The sequence below is a fragment of the Daucus carota genome, chromosome 8 (genome assembly GCF_001625215.2).
Source record: "Daucus carota subsp. sativus chromosome 8, DH1 v3.0, whole genome shotgun sequence".
In the NCBI taxonomy this organism is placed as follows: Eukaryota; Viridiplantae; Streptophyta; class Magnoliopsida; order Apiales; family Apiaceae; genus Daucus; species Daucus carota.
The window spans coordinates 20,222,680-20,236,272 of record NC_030388.2 but is presented as its reverse complement, the minus strand read 5'-3'; the positions used below and the strand labels follow the sequence as shown (position 1 = coordinate 20,236,272).

Sequence of the window (13,593 nt, the reverse complement as noted above, 5' to 3'; positions counted from 1 at the left end):
AAAGCTGTTTATTGGAACTGGCCATCCTCACTACTCATTTGCAAAAGCTGAAGAGGTGGCCAGAGAATGTGAAAAAGAGGAGTTTGAATCCCAACTCTCTTTGAACCAAATAGAGGTGGATGAAAGGTATGCTATTGAGCTGGAAGAGGAGTTGGCAGCTGAGCTTTTAAATGAGAAAGGATTGCCTCTTGAATCTTCTCCAAAGAAAAAGAGAGTCAAATCTAAAACTAAGATGCCTGAGGCAGCCAAGAGAAGAGAAGAAGTGCCAGAAAAGCCTATCTCAAAGCCTTCTTCTCCAATCAAGGATACCACAGTAGTACATCCAGATGTCAACTTCCATGATGAGCCAATAATGCCAAAGGAGGAGCCAATTGACTTGGAAGATATTCCAATTCCAGCTTTTCTTGTCCAAGAATCTTCCAAGCCAAAGAAGAAAGTCAAGTCTGTGGCTAAGAGAATGGCTAACCCTCCTAAACCTCCAAAAGAACCTGAGAACCCTGATGACTATCTCATCATTGCTAACATTGAAGAAATTTCTGAGTTGGATCTGGAGCTGGATAATCTTCAAGAAGTAAGAGGAATAGAAGCAACTTCAAAGTTACCTGAAAGATTGGTATTCTCTTACAAAAACAAGGGTGATGTCATCTGGCCTCTTCACAGAGTTCTGAATTCTGAGGGATTCAGTTCTCTAACAAAAATATATGGATCTATGAAGAGGACTGGAGGATTTACACCACCTGCAAAGCAAATGGTACTAAAGAGAATCCTTGAGATCAGGAAGGAATGGAATTCAGATGCTAGTCTACAAAGAAGGCTGAAAATTCCCTACACTGGAAAGAAAATTCATCATGAACCTACTCCAGTCATGGAATTTAGGGACAATCAAGGTGTTAGGAGATTTTTCAGACCTAAAGATCAACTCAAGGTTGCTAGCTTGAATACTCTGAAGACTCTCCAATCCAAGCTCAACAGACAAGATAGTGATGAAGAATGGTTCTACAGGATCTTTCAGAAGCAGATTAATATTCTTGAAGAAAAACTTAAGTCCAGAAGAAGAAGATCTTCTAGGAACAAGTAACTGCTCAGTCTAGAGGAGCATAATCATCTGTAATCTTTTCTAACTCTTGTATTTAAATTCTGCATTTTATTTTATTAATGTTTTGTTATCATCAAGTGTAGAATTTATGTCTGCATCTTCTCCAGTCATAAATTGGGGGAGATTGTTAGGAATCAATAATTTTTGATGATAACATAAACATTTTTGTAACATGTCTTACTTAGAATCTTTATCAAATTTCAGTTGTAATTGTTACATTTCTTGTCTTTGGGAATTATCAACGGATGGGTAGAATAGGATGGCTAATTGTAAATATCCAATGCCATGTAATTTTATCTAAGTGAAGGATATTCAACTGATGAGATGTAACTGTTCAACTGATAAAGACTGGATGATGTTTCAACTGATGAAAATCAAGCATTCAACTGAAGACAAAGTGTTCAACGGATAATGCTGAGGAATTCAACTGATAAGACTGGAACAGCATTCAACTGATGGAGTTTGTAATTCATTCAACTGATGAGCCAGGCATTCAACTGATAAAGTCAATAGCAGTTGAAAGCAACCAGAACCTTCAACTGATGAAGCAAAGAGCAGTTGAAAGTGACTAGAGCTTAAGTCTGACATATCACATGGATCGAATTACACTAAAATAGACATGGAAGCCTAATTAGGAAAATAAAGAAGAAGCAGAAACATACTTATCTCATGCAGTGCAATCTGGATCAAATCAAGATGATGGTCAAAGATGAAGACATCTCAGAAAGCATGCATAAGACAAAGTTGTGCAGCATTGTTTTTAGATTAGAGTGCATTTTGTAATCTAGCTAAAAGCTTTGTAAAACTTGGAGTATATAACCAAGTTAGTAGCATCAGTTGAACTTGTTCAAATTACTTGAGAGAAAAATCTGAGAGTTAGAACTTGTTTGAGTGATGAACCAGCAGCTGTGCGAATTGTAAAACAATCCACAGATTCTTCTATATAAAATCTCACGGGTGGATCATTCAATCCACCCGTATTTTTAATACTTGGTATTTTTCTGTTTATTGTGTTCTTAGTGTATTGTTCTTGAATCTTTTAGATTTGTAAAAGATTGCATTCAACCCCCCCTTCTACAATCTTTCTTATAGTTGGTGTAAAATAACATTTATATCTTTCAACTTTAACAAGCATTAAGATTGTTGTTCTGCTTATAAATTATATTGCAGAACATAATGTCCTACGATTTATAAAAGTAACTGTTCTATCTTTTGATTACAATGTTTATGTTGTAAAATATAATCTGCAGGTTGTAGGATGTTTACAAATATTGTAGAACAAAAAAAATTAATATTCAAATGACTAGATTATATTTTATGAATCTTGTACTCCAATACTCCAATTTCTTTTGTACTCCATAGAACTTGACTCATATATATATATATATATATATATATATATATATATATATATATATGATATTACAAAAATCTATTATGTATAATATAATATAAATGCATAAGATAATATATTTTTCTAAATTGAAATATAAAACGTAACAATTTCATTAATGAAAATAAAAAAAATTAAATTAAGAAAATAAAAGTTGTAGAGTGAAACGGTGGCGGGACTTTTTCCCCCCAAATGAAAACACTTATACTTCCCCCCAAAACAAAACAATTACATAAAAATTGAAGGACTCGCCTGTCCTGCCTCTCTCTCGATTCCCAGCTCTCTTTCGATTTTCTCTCTCCCGAACACTCTCGACAACAAAATTGAAGGATGAATTGAAGGATAAATTAAAGATTTGTTAGTTGAATACACAAGTCTTTGGTTCCAATTAGAAGGCTTTTACTAATTTTATTTTAATTTTACAGGTGATTAGGGCTTCAATTAATTGGGGTTTTCTTGCAGCATTCCAGAAATGGGAGTTTGACTCTTCTTGCTACTCAGGTTCTTGCTACTCAGGTTTTAATCTTTTGCACTTTGTAATTGGTTGTTTTTTGTTTGTTTGTGAACTTGTTATCTTTGTTCTTGTTTAGATTTTTTAAGTTCGGGTTTGTTGTCTTAAAGTTTCGTTCTTTCATGACTATTGGCAAATTGTGATGTGGTGATTATTAGGATTTTGAATTATTTACTGTTAGGCAATGTTTAGGGCAATTGGAATTGGGTATGCTCATTCGCTTCCATCTGCTGCTGCCCTCAATTGGGTATTAAAAGATGGTCTCGGACGCCTTAGTAGATGTATCTACACTGCTTGTTTAGCGTCAGTTTTTGATACTAATCTTAAGGTATATCTAGAGCACTTGTTGGTGATTTATGTATCCATGCCTTCTGCAGGTGAGATTTAACACTAGAATCGGAGCAAGAAACATCTATCTGCATCAATGTTTGATAGCATACATCATGGATCTGTTGTATTCCATTCTGTTGTATAGAATGCTAGGACATACATGTTGTTTCTATATATATATATATAATGAAACCTTGTAGCATAGCTTCAAAGAGCTTAGTTACAAGATGGTTGTCAATGTGGTCATGATCTGTATTCTGGTTGATCAGAAGGCAGTCCAATTATGTAGCAGTTCTCGGAATTATAGTTGATCATCTAGCTCTGGTTTGACTGGTCATGAACTTACATATTTTTTACATGTTTAGCTTTACAAATGCGCAAAGCCAAACCATTTGAGAATCACAAATACCTTGCATATAATAATGTGTAAGTTTATTTACTAGCTGATGTAGAGTAAAATAAACTTGCACATTACATTACCTTTTTTTCCACATTGCTAATAATGTGTAAGTTTATTTACTAGCTGATGTAGAGTAAAATAAACTTTGGCATGACACATATATCTATTATATTATATATTATATACTTATATATTTATTATCTACATGTCTGTTATAACAGGACAAATCACATTTATGATCTGCCAATGTTGAAGCACGCAGAGAGGTAAACTCAACTTCTACCAAACATAGTTAAAAAGAGTTAGAAGATAAGAAAAAATCTAACAGTTTTTTGCAGTTAATGTGATAATTATAATCCTCTGATGAGTTTATTGCTGTTGTTTTCTCCAAACACTATGTTGCTTCAGGCAAGGCCATGGATGAGCTGGTCGAGATCAGGGAGTGTAATGGTACAAGTAGACTTGTGGTTATTCCTGTATTTTACAATGTTGATAAATACAACTTGGAGAATCAACTGGAGACTTGTGCTAGAGCGTTTGATCAATTGCAACTAACAGGATCAGCGTTGTGTCAGAGACTGGCAATTGAGGAGATTGTTGGTATGCTGGGATTGGATCTGAATAAGTTTGCGCCTAGGTAACCATCTTTTTCTAGCACTTTCTTGATAGTGTGTATACAGGAGCATATAACTCTGTTGAATTTAATTTGCAAACATTTCCTAGTTAAAACCAAATAAAAGAAAAATGATGCCACCTTGTATTATTTATACCGGTCTCGTTAATAAAAACATATGATATCTATTGAAGATGCTACATATAAATATGAAACAGTGCTAACATTTGACATGTATATTACCAGCAAACGGCAACATTTGACATGTATATTACCAGCTTACAGCCCCATGTGCTTGTTTTCAAAGATATGATGAAGATCAAGAAATAGATCAAAACCATTTAAAATGAATGAATGAACATTAGGTAAAGCATTTAGGTTAATATACACACTTACAGTTGGCAGTTAAACGAGTCAGTGATATGAGAAAACAGAATTTCTGGACCAACAACTTACCACAGTACAAGGTTCTTTCCTGGTTTGTGACTTGATCAGGTTAGCTGCTTGAGATCTCCGCATCCAAACACCCCAGAAAGACATCAATGCTCCCAGAAGCAAGAAGGGTCCGCATCGTGGATCACACAAGAGATCATGGAGTCCAGAAGTAAGACTAATGACTCGACGCATTATTCCCTTGCCCGAGGAAAGAATCTTCTTAGTGCTAGTTGACCATATAGGGTCCACGTCCTCAGGAACAAGCTCAGGAGAAGAAAAGTTTGTGAATAAGTTTGTGAGATTCTGAGAGAAGAAAAGACACGGGCTGACGAATTTTGCTACTCTTCCTTTTGTTTATGAATGTTTAATATAAGCGGCAAGTTTACAGTATTGTAAGTGTAGTTGCTATGGTTTCATTTTCAGTTGCGTGCCTAAAATATGGTATTGCAGAGTATATTAGTCTCTGTTGGAAGTATGTAATTTATGACTAAGTTTATTTGTCAGAAGGTTTGTATTATTATTTTAGACTTTTAGTACGAAAATAAATTTATTTATTTTTTTCTTTTTTTAATTGTAAATTTCTGACAGACCTATTTGTCAGATGTTTGGTTTATTATTATAATAAGTAAGTAGTGGGTCCCACATTACCTTCCAACAAAATTGTAACTTCCGACGCAATTCAGAACTTTTGACTACAAGTTTTCCGACAGAGGTAGTCTGTCAGAAGAAAGCATTCTTCTGACAGAATGTAGGCTAAAATGGCTGTCGGAAATACCTGTATTTGGTGTAGTGGTATTTATACTTTTATAGTGAAGACATGTCTCCAGTATCACACAGCTAGTATGCACTGGAGGCATTGTATTATGCGGTATATGATAAAAGGGGCACTTTCCGCTACCTTGTCCAAAGGATATTCTCACTTTCTGTCATGTAGGAGTGGAGGCTTGTCGAATCTGGTTCAAGCAAGATCTAAGCACACTCCAACTCCCATTAAGTGACCAATTCTCCCAACCCTCAACGTGTTGAAATTAGGGTCGCAAGGACTTGAACTCGAACATGATCATATATTATTCAACATTCGCCCTCACCCATGGATTAGGGGCGCCCATTAATTTGCCTTGAGTCCATAATTAGATATGAGAATATTGGAGTCGCAAGGAGTCTCCCACACGCCTGAGCTCTGATACCATGTTAATTAACCAATTCACCCAAAATTTAAGATGTTGGGAAGAGGATTTATCAGAATCATATTATATTCTAACATTCCCCTTCACTCGAAATTCTATTTATGAGTCGAGAGTGGAACACAGTCGCCCATAGCTTCCGTATCTTTGGACCATACACTTGTTTTCGCGTCCTTAATAATAAATTATGAGAGAGGAGTCTCGACTGAGGGTAGGGTTGAGCAAAACCGAACCGGAACCGAAGAACCGAACCAAACCGTGCAAATTCGGTTCAGTTCGGTCCCAATTTTCTGAAAATTAGGTCCATTTGGTCCGGTCCGAATAGACCGGAATAAAATTCGGTCCGGTCCGGTCCGGTCCGTAAAAAAATATTTCAGTCCGGACCGAATAAACCGAATAGTCCAAATAGCATATAATATTAATTTATATTTATATAATATATACATATCTTATATGTTATAATTATAATGTCTAATTTGTAAATTTAATTATACCTATCTTTGATGAATTGGTGGTGATTAATTAATTTTAAAATTTTAAAAAAAATCATGAATTTTAGTTTCTTTATAATATAAATTTTTATTTTAAAATAATTTCGGTTCTTTTGGTCTGGACTGGACCGAACCGAATTTTGGTTCAGTTAGGTCCATTATAGAATTTCGGTCCGCAAAAAATTCAAGTTTCGGTTCTCCGTCTATTCGGTTCGGTCCGGTTTTCGACGGAACCGACCGAATGCTCACCCCTAGCTGAGGGTGAGCTGTCATACCATAATAGATAACCAATTCTTCTCCATTGTCAAGGTGTTTGGAAGCATGATTTAGCAGGAGCATGTAAATCCAACTCACACGGGTGTTGAAAATAAAATCTAGAATTATAACTATAGAACAAGATTGCAATTGATATGTACAAGAGCGGGACTCTCTCAAGAACTACATTGTACTTCTTCTTGTTATATTCCTCCTTGTACCTCTAAAAAGAGATTACATGCTATATTAAGAACTACATTGTACTTCTTCTTGTTATATTCCTCCTTGTACCTCTAAAAAGAGATTACATGCCATATTTAAAACAAACGTACTTGACTCCTAATAGTATTGTACTACTATTTTAATAAATTTCCTAAAACAAGATAGACTCAATATCTCCTACAAACTCTCTAGAACTCCAACAAACATCCAACTACTTCAATCTTAAATTAATCCTCCAAATAAATAACTAAACAAATAATAATAATAACTAAATTTAAGATTATTCCAACAATCACCCCCATAATCTTAAATTTACTTAACATAATTTATGAAGCACTTCTCTTCATCTGTGATGCACTTCTCACCACCACCAATTTGTTGATGCACTTTTCATCAACACCAATTTGTTGATGCACTTCTCATCAACACCCAATTTGTTGATGCACTTCTCATCAACACCATATTCATTGGAGCACTTCTCTCCATCATCCTGAGCACCAAGGCTTCAGCTTTTTTCTCTAATTTTAACTTCTACTGGTTAGTGCAAACAGAGTAGAAAGTAGCCCCATATGCATCCCATACTGCACATGATGATACCTCCCACTTGCCCATACCGCATCAAATCTTTCTCGGCAGCCCTTCTGTTGTAACCACCTTCTCAGCTTGAATTGCTTCTTGAAAATCATATTATTATGCCACAAAGAACCTCGCTCTGATACCATGTTGAAAATAAAAACTAGAATTATAACTATAGAACAAGATTGCAATTGATATGTACAAGAGCGGAACTCTCTCAAGAACTACATTGTACTTCTTCTTGTTATATTCCTCCTTGTACCTCTAAAAAGAGATTACATGCCATATTTAAAACAAACGTACTTGACTCCTAATAGTATTGTACTACTATTTTAATAAATCTCCTAAAACAAGATAGACTCAATATATATCTCCTACAAACTCTCTAGAACTCCAACAAACATCCAACTATTTCAATCTTAAATTAATCCTCCAAATAAATAACTAAACAAATAATAATAATAACTAAATTTAAGATTATTCCAACAATGGGTATTTCAGATAGTCGTTTTAATTAGTCAGCACTGGACTTCTGATCTTAGAGAAATTACAAAACTTCATTTGAATGTCTTAAAATGGTTATATAGAATAGACCCAAGCGCCTCCCACATATGTTTCACATGCTAGTGAGTCTTGAATTTTTACATAATAGTCTCCATTTTGTAGAAGCAAAATTATAATTTTCATGGAAGAGACAATGCAATAATATTGCTAGCCAGTATTGCATGATATAATTTATTGATTGCGTTGCTTTCTTATCTGTCGGTCAGCCCATCGACTTAAATTTCCAATTACGTGAAGGACAATCTAGATACTTTTATTGTTGAAATCAATAAATGACATGTGTTCATATATGTGGAAAGCTTATGCAGTATGCAACTGTCCTGGATAAGAAAGCAAGAAAACAGGAGTAGTCCTGAAAATGTGGCCGACATTTTTAGCCTTACTTGTGGTTATCGTGGGAGCCTTGTGGTGGTTCATCTATCAATGCCTACGGCATGTTGGGCCGAGGACACCACCTGGTCCTAGAGGCTTACCTGTTATTGGTCACCTCCACATGTTAGGGAAACTCCCCCACCGAAGTCTCCATAAGCTGTCAGAAAAATATGGTCCGATAATGTCAATTCGCCTAGGTTTGGTCCCTACAATTGTGGTCTCCTCACCAGCTGCTGCTGAGGTCTTTCTCAAGACTCATGACACGGTTTTTGCTAGCCGTCCTGATTCTCAGGCTGCAGAGTACTTATCATATGGCACCAAAGGCATGGCATTTACAGAATATGGTGCGTACTGGCGGAGTGTCAGGAAGTTTTGTACAATGGAGCTTCTCAGTGTCACGAAAATCGACTCCATGTCCACGCTGAGAAGGGAGGAGCTGGGGTTGCTGGTGGACTATCTAAAAAATGCAGCACGGACGGGTGAAACTGTGGATGTTAGCGACAAGGTGGCACATCTGATTGAAGACATGACTCGGAGAATGTTGTTTGGGAAGAGCAAGGATGATAGGTTTGATTTGAATGAGATAGTTCATGAGTTGACCGAGCTTGTGGGAGCCTTCAATATTGCTGATTATATCCCACTTTTAGGGGCATTTGATCTCCAGGTATCAACATTATATTTGCTGATTTGATGGATCCTATATATATAGCAACAAGCAACATCATATGTTATGCTATAACTGAATGTGTTTTTTCCTTGATATAATTGAATGCAAATTTAAATACCCCTACATTTTCCCCTCAGCCAACAAAGAAAAAAGTTGTCAACAACGGTACACCTACATCACATAGACAAACCCAAATAAGTGCCGCTTATAAGTACTTCTTGACTTTTTACACAAACGGTACGAATAACTGAATAAGTGCTTCTAACTTATAAATCCAGAACCCGGGCTTAAATGCCTGGCCAAACACCCCAAAAATTTAGGTCCGCTAGTCACCAACAATCTTATATTAGAATTTCGGGATGTAAAATAATTTATAAAAAAAATTGTCACGAACAGGATCTAATATTAGAATGCAGGAAGTAAATAAATTATGATGTTCCTCCGCAGGTTACTCAACCACTATGATCTTTCAATCTTAAAATTTACAATAAACAATAGAAATTTTATTATAGAATTGAGTTTAATTTGAATTTTGGTTCCAGGGATATACTCGTCGGCTCAGAGTAGCTAGCAAGGCAATTGACAAAATCTTGGAAACTATCATTCATGATCACGAACAGTATGCTAATTAAAAATGACTCTACAAAGCTTTCTAGGGACTTCGTGGATATCATTCTAGCATTAAAAAACAATCCCACAAGTGTTCATGGGCAATTAGCGAACACCATTGATAAATCAAACATCAAAGCAATTCTTTTAGACATGATATTTGGATCCATTGATACCTCCCAGACCGCAATCCAGTGGATCATGTCAGAACTGTTACGACATCAAAGAGTAATGAAACTACTGCAACAAGAAATCAGAAATGTCGTATTAGATTGTGAACTTGTGGAAGAATCACAGCTTTCAAAACTACCCTATCTAGACCTGGTTGTCAAGGAAAGCATGAGACTACATCCAGTGGCACCGCTGTTAGTTCCTCGCCAGTCAATGGAGGACATCGTGATTGATGGATATGACATTAAGAAGAACTCGCGAATAATCATTAATAATTGGAGCATCGGAAAAGATCCTAAAATTTGGTCAGAAAATGTGGAAGAATTCATTCCTGAGAGATTTTTGGGTAGCAACATAGATTTCCAGGGAAATAGTTTCAAACTAATATCGTTTGGTTCAGGCCGAAGAGGTTGTCCGGGCATGCACCTTGGTCTGCTAAACATTAAATTGGTGGTAGCTCAGTTGGTACACAGTTTCGACTGGGAGCTACCTCTTGGCGCATCATCTGATGAGTTAGATATGGATGAAACTTTCGGTCTGTCCCTGTCAAGAGCAAATCATATTCTGGCAATACCTAAATTTAGGAAGAATTAAATTTTACATTGATGGAATTATGTGGTTGTTGGGTTGAATTATTTGATGAATCATTCGTCACCCTTTTGCTAATAAAGTGGCTTTGTAGGATTATGTTTTGTGGGCCTTTAGACATGGGGCTTAATAGTAAGTTAATGGAATAAATGCTTCTGTTTTGATAATATTATATTATATATGATTTATGAGTTACTTAAATAATAATTAAAAATATGAATTTGATAGATTATTTGTTTTAGTGTTGAAATTGATTTTATTAAGATAAATCATAAAATTAAAATCAGTTTATAAAAAAAATACATGGTACTATAACTTGTGCTTAAGTGAGTTTTCGTCTTATTAATAAAGTTAGAGACTTATGTCTTATTACACAAACAAATTTTTTAAGATTAAGTCAAAAATAGCTTAAAGGGCATATAAGCACGGTGGAATAGTAGGGTTTGTTTTTCCATGCTTCAGTGAAGCTGTACACATGCTCAATTGAGTTTTCTAAGGTTTTCTTGGGAATTAAATTATGATGATATAGTATTTTATCTTACTTTAATATTTATTTTTTATTTAAACCACACATATTTAGATATATTAATTCTGTATTTAAAATTTTATTTTCAAAATAATTTTTCTATTAATAATTTTTTTAAAAAAAAATTAAAATGAGAAATAGCATTGCAGAGTTAAAATTCCTAAATATGCGGGTTAAAAGTTTAAATTTCAAATAAAAAAAGAATATAAGTTCTACCTACCTAAAACATTAGAAAATATTATGTTTGACTATATAAAGTGGAACTAATAATTTAGGCCTTTTAGGCGGAACTCTATATTTTCAACCCTAAACAGTCGAAATTAGCGGCACAAAATCAAAAGTCCTATCACACTTTGGCTGGCCCTTGTTTCCCCAAAATTTCCTCTTTTTAGCCCTATTCCTCTCTTTGCTTCTTTGCTTCCTTTTGCTCCACAAGTTCATGGTTTTGATCACATGAAATCTCCTTAAAACTTTAAGTAATTGCTTTTAGTCATATTAATCTATATATGATTATATTTCTTAACTATTGTAATTGTTGGTTTTTTATATATGTATTTATGATTATATTATATTTCCATAATTGTGGCACATTTTTATTATTGCATATGTATAGAAATGCATTCAAATAAATTAAAAATATGTAATTCTTTGTAGATAGCATCCCGATGGTAGTTAGAATATTAAACGTAATTGATTTAATGAATCAAGATATTTGAATACAAAATTAATGGTGTTGATGATTTCATTAAATTTGCTTGTGAGAATCTTGGTGTGGAAGAAATGGTGGGCTTATTAGATGTCCGCGTGGAGATTGTAAAAATAAGCATTACAAGACTTCTATTTCCGTTAAACTAGATTGGTACCAATCTCGGTGTTAGAACACCTGTATTTTGGGTATTATACTAAGGGACGAAGATAACTCTCTATTGTGTAATCTCTTTGGGTGCAATTCTAAATTATCATCTGAGCTCAAGAATCAAGAGCATTTGAACTTTGGGTTTGAAGAACTTCATGACCTAGTGTAGCAGATTAAACAGACTAGGGACCAAGATGAACCATTTTAATCTTATTTAACTATTTACACTTCTGGAAGATATCTTGCCGACACTTTGATAGGTTGTTCTTATTGAATCATAGGAGGGCCATCTTGCCACATATTTAGATATGGATATGACCCTTGGTGATTCTAAAGTTGGCTTTGATATAGACAATGAGAATGATATGTGGCAGAGAATTTTTTGCAGGCTAGAATTTATTTTTTTTTGGAGATGGTGGACATTTGGAGATTCACTACATCGCTGCAGAGGACCAATAATGAATAGTTGCTAGCTTTCGTATGAATTTTAAATCCTTGTTTAAATATTGACTTTATTTGAACACTTATTTTAGATTTTAATGTTGTTGTAATTAAAACTTATTTCATGATTTTTTGTATATTGATTTGCTATAAATTTGTGTCCTCGGATTTGACATCAAATATATGTTGCTGATGGAAAGGATTTTTCTTCTAAATATTTCTTTTTTTAAGTTTGTACGACATATATACCAGTGATCATCAATTGAACAATGGTTTATTAACTTGTGTGAATACCTATACTGCAAGCCCTGATTTGGAGCATTGTTTCCTTTTAACTGCCGTGTTTTTGCTGAGCTATATGTTCCAATACTAAGGGTATGTTTGAGAGTCCAAAAAAAAAGTGTTGTTGCACAAATCAGAAAATTGCTTGTTAATTCTTTTGATATCAGCTTATTTTAAGTTATAATATAAAGTTTTTGTTGGGTTTAATAGTGAAATCTATAACAGTTTCCTGCAAAAAGCTGGCAGCTTTTTCTAAAAGCATAGGTCTCCTGCTTTTTCTAAAAGCCGCTTTTCAGCTAAAAAGTGCTGTGCCGAAAAGCTGCTTTAAGATTTACCAAACAGTTCAGTAACTTGCATTGTGAAACAGGTTTGTCTATGTGCCCATCAGCACATGCTAAGCACTAAATCTAATATGTTTGGGGCATTTTGATTGGTATGGTTGTTGTATATGAGGTTAGTCCACCATTATTAAAAAAATCTTGAAAAACAATGCATGTGATTTGAACTTTTCTAAAACTTTCAGAACCCTATCCTTATAACATTGTGAGACATCATTGTTAAAATTTTGAGTACAATGGTGTTTGCTTTGGCCCTTGTCTATTAGTTGTAGTGTTTTTTTGTCCCATCTTGTGATTACATTTGTGTAACCATAATATACTTTTGTTTTAACATCAAAGGGCATGAGACAGATCTGTACGTGTAATTGCCTGCCTTGTCATTATGGAAAATCATCAATGCTCAGTTTCCCTAGTGTAAGTGGGGCACTGGAAATATTTATAAATGCTGTCAGCGAATTAGGTGGTGGAGATTGGTGCTCATACTGTGGCTGCAAGCCTGCACCTACCATACTTAATATTCAGTAAAATTGCAACTACCATTATCATCATATGTTATGCTATAACTGAATGTGTTTTTTCCTTGATATAATTGAATGCAAATTTAAATACCCCTACATTTTCCCCTCAGCCAACAAAGAAAAAAGTTGTCAACAACGGTATCACATAGACAAAC

At 34.7% G+C, this 13,593-nt stretch overlaps 1 long non-coding RNA gene and 1 pseudogene across 4 annotated transcripts; both read left to right on the top strand.

The window, feature by feature from the left end:
• Positions 1 to 2,688: 2,688 nt before the first annotated feature.
• LOC108197331 (uncharacterized) lies at positions 2,689 to 5,340 on the top strand. Of its 4 annotated transcripts, none has more exons than XR_010286080.1 (5): positions 2,689 to 3,005; positions 3,193 to 3,328; positions 3,952 to 3,996; positions 4,139 to 4,367; positions 4,839 to 5,340. It is a non-coding gene; the product is annotated as an uncharacterized LOC108197331 (long non-coding RNA). The 4 variants fall into 4 exon arrangements; XR_010286079.1 differs by having other exon boundaries at positions 3,182 to 3,328; XR_010286078.1 differs by lacking the exon at positions 3,193 to 3,328 and having other exon boundaries at positions 2,692 to 2,990.
• Positions 5,341 to 8,354: 3,014 nt separating this feature from the next.
• On the top strand, positions 8,355 to 10,644 carry LOC108199987 (cytochrome P450 CYP736A12-like; annotated as a pseudogene).
• Positions 10,645 to 13,593: the final 2,949 nt, after the last annotated feature.